Source organism: Falco naumanni, chromosome 4 (genome assembly GCF_017639655.2).
Source record: "Falco naumanni isolate bFalNau1 chromosome 4, bFalNau1.pat, whole genome shotgun sequence".
Classification (NCBI taxonomy): domain Eukaryota; kingdom Metazoa; phylum Chordata; class Aves; order Falconiformes; family Falconidae; genus Falco; species Falco naumanni.
In genome coordinates, this window is record NC_054057.1 from 67988571 (window position 1) to 67997872 (window position 9302).

The 9302-nt window shown below is 49.2% G+C and overlaps 1 protein-coding gene across 4 annotated transcripts in view; it reads right to left on the reverse strand.

The window, feature by feature from the left end:
* Positions 1-6135, reverse strand: part of LOC121087564 (ceramide synthase 4-like) — a 48153-nt gene extending 42018 nt beyond the window's left edge. Inside the window, exons 1-2 of one of the 4 annotated variants that reach the window (XM_040592737.1) lie at positions 5735-6135; positions 4351-4510 (exon numbers count right to left, since the gene is read on the reverse strand). The gene's annotated coding sequence lies outside the window, so the exon portion shown is untranslated. Of the gene's footprint in view, positions 1-4350; positions 4511-4646 lie in introns of all 4 variants that reach the window. The other 3 variants (XM_040592738.1, XM_040592734.1, XM_040592735.1) reach the window with 3 other exon arrangements.
* Between the last annotated feature and the right edge of the window lie 3167 nt (positions 6136-9302).

Sequence of the window (9302 nt, forward strand, 5' to 3'; positions counted from 1 at the left end):
CAAATGAAAAGCTAAAGGAGTGCTGCCAGCCTTTACCAGACCCTTGCTCCTCTTGCAGTCTGATGGCAAAGCCAGCCTTCAGCCACCCTGCCCAGCCAGCTTCTGGGCCTCTTCTTGCCTGCATGCTTCCCCACTTTCCCCTGTAACCCTTTCTTTTACCTCCATTTCTCTCCTAAAGCTCTTTGCAACAAATCTGCTGGTTCCATGCCCAAGCATATGTTCTATCACTTCTGTAAAAATGCGTTTTAAACACAACTAGGAACGCATACACACACAATTATATTCTAAAACCCCAAAATCATGCCCCAAGCAGGACATGGACCAGGCTAGAAACACCTGCATGGATGATGCCATTTCTGCCCCATGTGCAGGTGCAAATGCAGAACCCATTTATGTTGCACATTTCACCTTTTCCCATCAATTAATGAGTTTAACTTAACCCAGCATTTTCTTCACAAGTGAAGGAAAAAAAGGGGGAGAAAAATGAGGTACTTCAGCAAGGTGCAGCTGCTCATTATATGGAAAAACAGCAGTTGAAGTACTACACGTTATTTCAGTCAAAACATGGAGAAAGAGCTAATACTGTTGACCGCAGCTTTGGAATCGTTGCAGTACAGCTGTGTAGATTTTAATGCCAGAAAAAAAAAAATCCTTAAGATGATCTATTCTGTCATCCTGTGTTACATAGGCCAAAAAAATTTCCACCCAATCATTCTTGTTTTCGAGCCCTGGGAGTACAGATCATGTGTACTATTATTGTTTGCCAGTGTGCTATAATGCATTCTTGGAGCACTTAAGACCATTCTCTCATCTTACTAAAATGCTGTCCATTGGCTCTTTTATTTCCAGACTTTTCTAAAGCTGTAGTCAGCACGGTTATGATGAGGATGGTTATAAATACCTGCGTAGACAGAAATGTTAAAAATTTCAAAACACATACAGTGACTTGCTGCAGTTTTCTCACACATTTCAGTCCACATGCTCGGTTCCAATCACGCAACACACAATCAAGCTGATGGCTCAAAACCAGTTTCTGGTCCAGTAGCCACGTTGCCACAAACAGATGAGTATCCAGGCAAATGTATCAGTGAATATATGTACACGAGGAAGTAGGGCCCTGGAGTTACAGTCATGTCAGGAACCTCTGGCCATACCGCAGCCAAGCCTTGGGGGGACCCCAGTGCTCCTCAATGCAGGTAGCAGTCCTGCAGCTCATCGCATGGCATCACTGCAACCAACTGCAAACAGTGCCTGACCTGCAGCACCTGCGTTTATAAAGCCAGCTTTTCTGGGTCTGATCCAAAGCCCACTGATGTCAATGAAAAATTCCCACTGGCTTCCAAAGGAATGGGACTGGGCCTTCCATGAGCAAAAATCTGCTCATTTCAGCGTGTGCATAGAGTGAAACAAAAACATCTAAGACCACTAGAGCAAAGGAAGGGGCTGTGTTCAGGGTGTTATTTGTCTCTTTTTGTTTCATGGGTTAGCTGTGACTCTTTCAGTTACAGAGGTGTGAGCCCTTCCACTCAGGAGGAGCGGTGCCTGTGTAATCACCAAAGAGTCACCAACACACAGACCTGCAGCAGCATCAAGCACAGCACAAGCCTGCAAGGCTCCACACAGCAAAGCAACACAGGACACAAAACCTTGGTGAGCAGCCCTGACCCATGCGTGCCTCGGCAGTTGTATAAATCATGGTGAATTCTGAACTATGACTACGAGTGCTAACACTGCTCCTCTCTCCCACTGTAGAGAGTGCTCCCTTGCAGCCATAAAAGGCACCAGTCTTTTTGGGATATGTACCTTGAGACATCCAAAGAGGCCTGAAACACAAAGATGGACAAACAGTCTCTAAATATCAGGCTTTTTCAAGTTGTTTCATGAAATAATTGGGATTTGAAGTACTTAAAAATCACTTACCATTTTAGAACATAGGCTGCTGAACCCCTGATGGGTTAGTATTTATATTGGAATGTATTTAAGAGTAAGAAACCCAGGTTCTTTTAAATGTAACCATTTATCCACCAGCTGCCCACTGTGAGAAGGATGATACTGTGTTCAGATGTCAAACAAGCCCTCTAGTTACAGTCTATGAAAAAGTCACCCTCTGAAATCCTGTTCAACAGGCCGGGCCTCACTGTCCTTAGGCTACGATGTCCCTGTGCGATGCTGGGATGTGATGGGCTCTACTGGAAACCCTGAAGTCTGGCCTTTGCCCATGTTGACAGCACCCTCGTGTGGAAAACCGGAGTCCTTGCACACACAGCCCTGGTCTAATTAAACTCCAAACATAAATGAAGGCTGATAAGCGTACAGCTGAATGCGCACCAGGGTGGGGGGTGGCGAGGTGAGTGCTCCTGTGTGATGCAGCGCACAGTACTGCTCCACCTTCCCACCAACAAAACCCACTTCAGTTATAGTGTGGAGAATAGTTGGAACCTTAAATATTAAGTTCAAGTCACTCCGAGTCGTGACTCTCATGACACCTCATCCTACCATCTTCCCTGTGCACCTATCAGTCCTAAGGATCCCAAAGCCATTGTAATTCAAGACCAAGACACAGCATAACCATGGGATTAGTTCATCTACTCCTGAAAACTTCCTGTTTGTGAAGAAATGGGGAGGCTGTCTTCAGTAGATATTGCAGTTCCTCAGATCTTAAGAGAGGATGCTGTGAGGCAGTGTCTAACTGGAACTGCACAGATCGTTCAGGGAAGACCACGCAATTATTTACAGCTGAAATCTGACAAAATGCTCTTGCTAACATGACTGTCCTTTGGAACAAGCCTTTCTGATTATCACTTCATGTCACTTTGTCAAAGCAGAGAAAGCTGGGAATTTGGAAGGAGTCATCAGTAGCAGACAAACTCAGAAACCTTCTTCCCTGTAGATTATGGTGAGGCATGTTATGGTCATGGTTATGGTCAGGTCACGAGGTTGACAGTGGATAGGTACTATGCTTCTCAAGAGAAAGCCCAACCATTCTTAATGCACCAAACCTCCCCTCTAGAAATGCTCTTGTTCTAAGTCGGTGACATTACTCTTGCCAACACTCCTAACCCTGACAGGCTAAGGAGTCTTAATAAAGTCTTTGTGTAATCAGCTAAGCTACATAATTAAAAAAAAATCCTCATGTCTTCACAGAAAGTGGGTAACACTTGCAAGTCTGCTGGCCACCCCTTCTTTAGAGACTATGAATTCTAGCTCCACTTGGGCACCTCAACATCTGCCTGCTTGCTAGACCTGACTGGCACAGTTTCAGCATTGGCTGGGGTCAATAAGGTAATGGGCATTTACATTATTACGGCGTACCAGGAGTCCAGCTCCATTTGCAGCTTAACAAAGTATAATGCAATAATACAATGCACTGTGCACGTAAATGCTTCAGATCCTGTTTCTCTGAAGGCCATTGGAGGCTGAACATTACAACAGCAAGAGCTTAGCTTTACTTCCAGCACCTTTACAAACACCACACAGGTTCTTCTGACACTGGATGTTCACTGTGCCGTCTTACACTGGAAGCGCCGACATATATCGCATGTGTTGTGGTAACATTGAAAAATCTTCGATTCAGTGACTTGTAGCCAGATCCTTGACTTGTTTTTACATTCTCATAAAGTATAATAAGCAACATGAACTCACCAAGAAAAATTCTTTCATATACCCTCCCAGACATCAAGTGCTCAGATTGCTTTGAGCAGATCTCTGCCATCTTATTTACCCTGAAATACAGAATAGCTAGTGGGATTTAAAGAATGTCTTGATTTGGAAGAGATTATATACATTTGCAAACCTTCTAGGTCCCTTCTCTCTCCTTCCACCAATGGCTAGTCTTGCAAAAAAGCAGTGTCTTCTACAAATTTTCTGGAGTAACAGTTGCCTTTTGAGGGTCAATATCATCCCAAGAGATTCCAATAACATTGATCACACTATTCCCTAGGGAGATAATGTGCAGCTCCCTGTTGGTAACACTGTATGGGTATTTTTGTTCATCTGCTTTCCTTTTTCCCACTTAGATAATCCTCAACTCTTGATGCCACGCAGTTTCTTCACTTATTTCAAGCCTGATGCAGAATTTTTATTCAGGGACACTGGGTCCCTCTCCTGAACCTGTCTTTCAACAGCTATCTGCTACCGGGGCTCTGCCCTAAATCCTGCAGGTGACAGGTGATGGCCCACTGACACAGCTCCACTTCCTTTCTTTCCCACTGCCATATCCACTGCAATCCTCTGACATCGGCGTCTGCCCTTACTGTGCCATTTGGTTTCTCAGCTCTCATATTTAGGCTGATGGAGGGGCCTCAGATGCACTGTGTAACAACATCGCCATGCTTATTGCAGTCCACTTACCCACTTCAGCTGCTGGTGTCCACTGCACTGCCTCACTCGCACATTTTTCCTGCCGTTTATCAGTCCAGTTTGGTTGTCCTTGGGTATCCTTACAACCTCGGGTACCTGGAGGTGGTTTTCGCCTGATGCTCAAGTTCAGTAGCTTGAGCAAAAGTTATGGCTTTGTGAAAGTAAAAGGAAAAAGAGAGATGCAGACACCATGAGCAGCCTCAGATGCCGTGCGCCCCCCTCCCCTCAGTTCCAGGCTCTGTGGGAAGGCACCAGGGAGCAGCTTTGTTCCTATTTTAAGTACAGACCAAAGCAGCCAAGTGCTATTTTGTCTCCCCTCTGCAGCCTGGCAGGATTTGTGTTACAAACCTCAAAGGACTGCTACTGAGTGTGCTGCTCCAGGGGATTACAGATGAGAAAGCTGTCCTGGGATCCCTGTCCTTCTTGAAAGGGCTTCTAAAGTGTACGACCTGTGGCTAATATTAGACACTGCAACTTAAGCAAGCAATCCAATGCCCTTTCTGTAACGCTTGGCTCTGCCCACTCCTGCTGCGAACCCAGCCTCTAGCACCATTTTCAGGGTGAATGCCAGGACCCCAGGACTCCCGTCTCTGGGCACTTAAGAGTCCTTCCCTTTGCAGCCATGTAACTGGTGCCACAAAACTTGGGCCACCTGCTTTCTGAGCCACAGAACAGTCCCCTCAGTTTCTCACTCTCACAGAGCCCAGCTCTCAAACTGAAAATGTCCAACCACTGCTCCCACACAGAAGGTGCCAGGAAGGAATTCTTTTGCTGGCTCCCACCTTGCCTTGCTAGCTGTGTGACTGTCACAACAAAACTACAGCTTTTTGAGCCAAGAAAAAAATATATCTCCCCTCACTTTTGCACTCTAATGGAGCTCAACTTGAACATTGGAAATGTCCAGCCACTGCTCCCCTGGACAAAGTGCCAGGAAGGTCTTCTGGCACTGGCTCTCACCCTGCCCTGGTAGCCATATAACTGACATAAACAAAACTTGGGCTACCTGCTTTCAGAGCCAAGAAAACGGTCCCCTCACTTCTGCAGTTTTTGTGCGTTCACACTCTTAACACAGCCCACTTGAACATTGGAAGCATTCAGCCACTGCTCCCTTGGAGAAGGTGCCAGGAAGGAATTCTGTTGCTGGCCCTACTTTCCCTTGGTAGCCATGGAACTGCCACAACAAAATTTGGGCTCCCTGCTTTCTGAGGCGAGAAAATGGTTCCCTCGCTGTCACATGGTCCTTGTGCTTTCACACTCTAACAGAGCCCAAACGTCCACTGGAAACACCCAGCAACTGCTCCCACACCGAAGGTGCCAAGGAGGAATGTTGGTGCTGGCCCTCACCTTCCCTTGGTAGCCATGTGGCACAACAAACCTGGGGCTCCCTGCTTTCTGAGCCAAGGAAACGGTCCCTGTGCTTGGCCGCGCTAATGGAGGCCAGCTTCAAAGCTATACACGTCCAGCGACTGCTCCCACACCGAAAGTGCCAGGACGGAATTCCCTCGCTGGCCCTTCCCCTCCCTTGGCAGCCATGGCCGCGGTGCGGACCCCCCGGGCTGGGCCCGCCCTGTGCCGCAGCATGGCCCCCGCCCGCTCGCTCTCACAGAGCACAACGCCCAGACTGAAAGCGCCCAGGCAGTGCTCCGGCAGGGAAGGCGCCAGGCAGGCGTCCTGCTGCTGGCCCTCCCCGGGCCTCGGCAGCCGCAGAACGACCGCGACAGGCCGGGAGCTGCCGCCTCGCGGCCCCGCAAAGCACAGGCCCCGCCGCCCCTCAGCCGGCCTGCCACTGCCCCTGCCCCTCAGTCCTCCGGAAGTCGCTCTCTATGGGCCGGCGGTCCTCCAGGCCGCCGGAAGTGCCCGTCAGTCCTCCAGGGGCGGCACTCTATGGGATCGGGCTGGGCTGGGCTGGGCTGGGCTGGCTGCCCGGCGGCGGGTGGCGGGGGGAATACCGGTCTGTGGGCTCAGAAAGCAGGGAGGCAGTCACACGGCTACCAGGGTACAGGGGAGGGCCCGCGGCAGAATTCCTTGCAGGCACCTTCTCTGGGGGAGCAGTGGCTGGATGGTTGTTGGAGTTGGGCTCCAACAGAGTGTGAAGGTGACGGCGGGACCGTTTCCTGGGCTCAGCAATGAGGTAGCCCAAGTTTTGTTGCGGTAGTCACATGGCTACCAAGGCAAGGTGAGAGCCAGTGACAGAATTCCTTCCTGGCACCTTCTCCATAGGAGAAGTGACTGGATGGTTCTACTGTTCGAGTGCGTAAGGGATAGGGGGGGGGTGTTTTCTGGGCCCAGCAATGAGGTAGCCCAAGTTTTGTGTGTCCCTCACATGGCTACCAGGGCAAGGTGAGGGCCAGCACCAGAATGCCTTCCTGGCACATTCGCCTCGGGAGCAGTGCCTGGACGGTTCTGACATGCGGGTTGTGCCCTGCCGGAGTGGGCCTGGGGGGCCGTCCTGTGGCTCGGGACGTGCAGCCCACGTGGACCACCAAGGTGAGGTGAAGGAGGGGGATGAAGGTAGAAATAAAAGGGACCAAGAAATGATTTGTTGGGGGTAGCTGAGGAGGAAAGAGATCTACACAAGACCGCAACTGACTGACCAATGGGTGATAAGCAGGAGAATTCAGCATCAAATGACTTCAACAGTAAGAGATGACAGTCCCGATTTCTCCTGCTCCTTGGGCTGCCTGCTTTGATGCTCTGTGGTTTTAGGGGACTGTGGTGTCCTGTGAACATCCTCATTTGGATGAGCACTTTCCTTCACCAAACTACCGGGATCTGCTTTTCTTTGACCTGGTAGCACCTGTAAAAAGATGGTGTTTGGATGAGAAGTCTGTGTCTGTGCAACAAGTAGTGGGTTCTCTGCTTTGTCCAGTGCTAATCCCTGCCTCACATCTCTTTGCTGACATTAGTTCAACTCTGAAGTGGCAATTCCTGATTGTTTTGGCACCTTCCTGGTGGGGCCAAAAATTGTAACCAGGAAAACTCTCCAAACCAAATAATAGTTTCAGAAGCCAACAGTGGTTTCTGGCAGTGCTGGGGGTGTGTGTGCAGATTTTTCCTCCTAACATGCACCCCAAGCTACTCAAGGGTAAACATTACATACAGCACAGTACTTGCATATTCGTAGTGCATGACATATTCATTTTCATTCACACACAGGATTGTTTACAAGTTTCTAATGCAGATTAGTACGTGCCCTCAGCACTGCTGAAGCTTTTTACCAGGTCCGCATGCTCCCCAAGTGGGGGGTTTGCCCTCTTTTGGGGGGGCTGTTTGAGTTGGAGGTGCAATCTCCCATTGCCACAATTACCTTGGTCCTACTTTCAACTAATTTGCTGAGGATAACAACACCTTATCAGCTTGTCTCCTCTTGCGGCCAGAACTTCCTCACTTGGAGGTTTGTTTCTGCATAATTTACATTAATGGGGTTCTTACCGTTATCTCGTTTCCCAGGTTTTGCTCCCTTGATTAGAAGTCCTTTAATTCATCAGTTTTGATGACTTGAGATGGTGGGTGCTTGAGAGAGTGACTCATTTAATGGCTTGAGAAGGTGGGTCAGCTTGACCTAAACTTTGTGCACTAAATCAGAGTTTGGTAATTCGGGAGTTCAGGCAACACTGGCACCTGCTGCGTGGGAGCTGTGGCGAGATGTTTCCAACATGGGAGATGGGCACCGAGAGTTGGGAAGTGCAGGGACAGTTCCCTTGGCTCAGAGAGCAGGTAGCCCAAGCCCTGTTGCAGCAGGTCCGTGGTGGCCAAGGGCTGGTGAGGGCCAGCCTGCCTGGTGCCTTCCCTGGGGGAGCAGAGGCCAAACATTCCCATTTGTGGCCAAGGGCCTTTGGTAGAGCTGAGGACACACTGTAACCGTGCTCTTGGCTCATCCATGGAGGTGAGGAGCTGTTTCAGCATGCTGGAGGGGTTGGATGCATCCCTCTTTGAACAGAAAGAGGCTCACACCATGGAAAAACTTCTTTTTAAAGCTACTTCTCAATAATCATCACTTCGATCTTGCCCAGGCCAAGCTTGTTGGCTGCTACTCGTGCAGATGATGCTCTCAAGGTGTGGTACCATATATCTGCCGAATGGGAAATATCATTGCAAGCTGTAAAGCATCCTAGCCAGAGGACAGACCCTACCTTTAAATCCATCTGTCTGGGGAGTCTGTTCCAGGAAAATCATGGAATGAGTTGGGTTGGAGGGCCCTTAAAGCTCATCTAGTCCCAACCTCCTTGCCATGGGCAGGGACACCTTCCACCAGACTAGGTTGCTCCAAGCCCATCACACCTGGCCTTAAACAATGCCAGGGATGGGGCATCCACAGCTGCTCTGGCACCCTGTGCTAGCACCTCACCACCCTCACAGGGAAGAATTTCTCCCTAATGTGCTTGTTGCAAGCGGAGAACTTCCTTGTGCCAAAGGCATTGCTGTAAGGAAGGTGTTTGGGGCAGTGAGTGAAGGTCTCTCAAGCAAGATTTCCATTTTTGGCGGTTGGATTGGAGCAATTTCCTGCACTTTCCAGGCCAAAGGGGCTGGGAATTCAAGTTAATCATTGACCACGTGTGCAGTCAAGGCAGAAATGTCTTTGTCCAAGTGGAGCAGAAGTCTCATTTTTGGCAGATGCTGTAAACTTGCAGTAAAGGAAGAAATATGTGATTCCCACCACGACGGGGCAAAAGCTGCTTTTTGCTCACCTGGCCCATCCTGTTTGTCTTTTATTTAGAAATGTCTAAAGGTCAAGACAGCTTCCACTCTGCCAATTCATCATGACAGTGGCCAGTGCTGGGGAAACATGGGATGCATCTTCTCCAGCGTCCCATACTGGCAGCAGAGGGAGAGCCTGTTGGAAGAAGGGCTCGCTGGAGTCAAGAAGACGCTCAATATGAGTTATGCATCTTGCTCAACTTTATTAGTTTCTAACACTACTTATACAGAACCGATACACATGC